Below are 3,434 nucleotides of genomic sequence, written 5' to 3' on the forward strand. Positions count from 1 at the left end.
CTAATATGATCTAGCTAACAGTAACAAGAATGGAAAACAACTTTATTTGCAAGGAAACCATGTATATTAACTATGAAATGAAGCATTCAAAGATCCGAACATGTAACCAACTTATGCAAATGAAAACCAAACACTAATGATTGCATGGCAAAGCAAAGAAAGTGTTTTTGTTTGGGACAGCATGGTTACTTCAACTCCAGCCCCTGATCCAATAAGGAAGAGGTGAAATCAAAAGCGTTTGCTGACCCTTTTTTGGAGCTTTTTCCTGTTATTATCCTACCAATACATTCTAAACATAAACAGCTACTTTAACCATCAAAAGAAATCTAAATAACGAAGCAAGATCTAAATCTAAATAGCAGATTTGATTTTAAGAACGCAGCAAACACATAAAGATAAACGAAGGAGGTACTGGGCGCTTGAGATGGGCCCAACCCCAAGAGCTACAGCCTCCCAAGAGAGATTTAGAGCTGGTGCAAAGCTGGATTCATCTTTATTGATCAAGAAATGAAGAGTTACATCAAAACTGTCCACAAGAAGGACTTGAAAATGAGCTGAAAGCAAAGCTAATCTATTGCATAAAAATCGAACTACAAACTAGCTAACTAATGGCTGCAAAATGACTAACCACTAGCTACTATCTACTGGCTAACTAGCTAACATCCACTGGCTAACCAAAATGAGGCCCTAAGCCTTCTTATTTATACAAATTGAGGACCCAACAGTCCTCCTAAACTTTAGGGACTCGGCTGCCCAAAACTTGGAGTTAACAGCAGTCCTACTTGACTTGCTTGGCTGCCCTTGTGCTGATTGATTCGGTGGCCCTTGAACTCCGAGCTGATGGTGGAGAATTCGAGGTAAGGGCCCATAAATGAAGGGGACACCTTCCTACAAATCCTCTCCCTTGTCTTCCCACGAATTTGGCTGCCAAGTGCTCATTAAGACCTTCAATTTTGTCTCCAAATTGACCAAAAAGGCTACACAAAGCACCCATTAGACTTGTTGGCATAATGAATAACCAAATTCACTCTATTAACATAAATATAATAAAAAACATGCAATAAACTAATGAGAATGGTGGATTAAGTCAAATTAGGAGGTTGAATGAGCCCAAATAATTGTCCATTTTTGGGGCTCATCATCACCCCCCTACTGAAAGTGTTGCTCATCCTCTGAGCAACCAATCTCTCTCCTCATCTTTGATGGCCCTGGTGGCTTCTTTGGCTAACATCTCGGTCGATTCCTCCTTTGACTTCCCTCTTTTCAAACTTCCTGTAGAAACAGTTCGCTGGCTTCCTGTAGAAACAGTCTGCTAACTTCGTGTAGAACCAATTTTCTCTGACTTTGCTTGCTTGGCTGGGGGTGCCTTCTCCTTGAACTGTGCTGCTGCCTGAAAGCTGACGAATCCAACACAAATGGCAAGTCTAATGTATTATAAAAGCACACAAGTACAATGAACTGCCCGAGAATAGATATTGCATGCCAAAGCTGGATGGGAAAAAGTGTTTCCAGGCCTTTAACTGAATCAAATGGCATTCTTAATCTTGGATTTGAACTCTGCTAAGAATTGATAACAAAAGCAGAACAGAAAATAAGATAGATCAAGGGCAAAGAAAATATGACTTGCTCACATATCACTGCTATGAATCAGCATTTCCCTTCAATCTGAAATTGCTTCAAAACAGGCCAAAAATGAGAATTCCCAAGTTTTGTTTCAAGCTGCTGTATAACCAGGAGTAGAGCAAAACTTCATACCGAATCACACTTTTAAGAATTCTTTCACATGGAATAATCTGGCTATTGCAAAAGACCTTGTGAACCCCTTGGAAAGTATTGAAATAAACAAATCTAACCAGAACAATACCAGACCTTTCCAGTTTGTTTCATGGTAGATTCACTTCATGCAAAATCACTGTTTTTCCATTAGTTAATTTTAATTCAAATTTATGTTCCTAACATGACAATACTTTCCGACTACGGCAACTTTCTCTTCTTCATTTGAAGATGTTGAAATAAGTTTTGCTAAACATTTCATATATTTTTCTCCAAGATGTTCTGCTAATTTTCTTTTATCTCCATCTTGAGACAAGATAAACAACAGTTTCACAGCATAAGCTCGCATTTCAGAGTATGTAGCTTCACAAAAAGGGAAGCAATACTTGAATTGCTCCTCCCTCTCTTAAATTTGTCCTTGCCCCAAAAATATCTACACTGAATGCTTTAGCCTTGCTTGCAAAATAATCGAATGAAGTAGTTGCAGCACCTGCCTTGACTTGGGCAGCGAGTTCAGTGGCTTCAGCTTCTTTTTCTGCAAGCCTTTTTGCTTCTGCTTCAAGTTGTTTAGCAAGTTCCTATTTTTTTTCGTGAATTTTCTACAGCTATGCGCTCTTCTTCTTCAGCTTTGGCTTTCGCTTGGGCCTCGGTGAAAACTTCCTTTCTTCCATCTGTTGGAATGGCACTTAAAAGCTCATAAACTGGCAGAGAAGGTGCAGAAGGGCTAGCTGCAACATCAATAGTCTTGTTCTCTGAGATGGAAGTGTTTGCGAAAACCTCAGCTACCACAGATGCAACTTGTGTCTTTGAAACCTTAAACCATGGAATGCAATGCTGAATTTGCATTGATTACTTTGTTGTTTATGTCTGCACTTCCTTCCGCCTTAAGAACAAGGTTGCAGTCTTTCTCTGAAATAAAATCATCTGTGGAACTGGCCTTCAGGATAGTGTAACTTAATCCCATTTCCACAATTCTTTCAGTAAGCTCTGATAATGATATTTCTGATTTTCCAAACAAGTTGCTGAAAAATGAAGAGATTCCATCAAGAACATTTGAAGACCCTCCATCAGATTCGTAAACACAACAATATGATTCACATTTGCTAGCTTGGCTTCTTCAATAACGTTCAAAGCATCAGTTGTAGTAACTTTGGAACTAGGTCCATCCTCTGTGGGTCCTATTGATACCACTGCTTTACTGGCATTTCCGATGGCTTTAGCTGTGGATTCAATATCCTCAAAACTGAATTCTACTGCATTAAGACGCTTGGCATCCTCTGCAGCAATTATCTTTCTCGGGACTCCAAATTTGTCGAAGAAAAATCCATTTTCTCTGCTTTTGAAAGCTGTGTCGTACTTGCTGTAGAAGACCCACCCGTTTTCTGTAGAATGCCCTTGCATAGGTGGGTTTTAAAAAAAAAAAAATATGGCCGAGAAAGCTTGGTGGAGGATGACAAGTTAATAGATTGTGGGAGCAGAGGACGCGTACTTCGGCTAAGAACATTGCAGGTGCAAATGAATCAGCGGGTGGTGAGAGTCAGCCGAGCCTGTTTTTCAATTACAACGTGATTCATGGTGAGGAAGTGAAGTGGCCAGGCATACGTGGCCACATGCAGACTGCAGTGCTATCATGAACTGCATGTTCTCTTCTGGATCAGCTG

At 40.0% G+C, this 3,434-nt stretch overlaps 1 pseudogene; it reads right to left on the reverse strand.

The window, feature by feature from the left end:
• Positions 1-2,138: 2,138 nt before the first annotated feature.
• LOC149243489 (protein PLASTID TRANSCRIPTIONALLY ACTIVE 16, chloroplastic pseudogene) lies at positions 2,139-3,174 on the reverse strand (annotated as a pseudogene).
• Between the last annotated feature and the right edge of the window lie 260 nt (positions 3,175-3,434).

The sequence above is a fragment of the Pinus tabuliformis genome, chromosome 8, assembly GCF_031772625.1.
Source record: "Pinus tabuliformis cultivar Carrire ecotype Pingquan chromosome 8, CPIR1, whole genome shotgun sequence".
NCBI lineage: Eukaryota > Viridiplantae > Streptophyta > Pinopsida > Pinales > Pinaceae > Pinus > Pinus tabuliformis.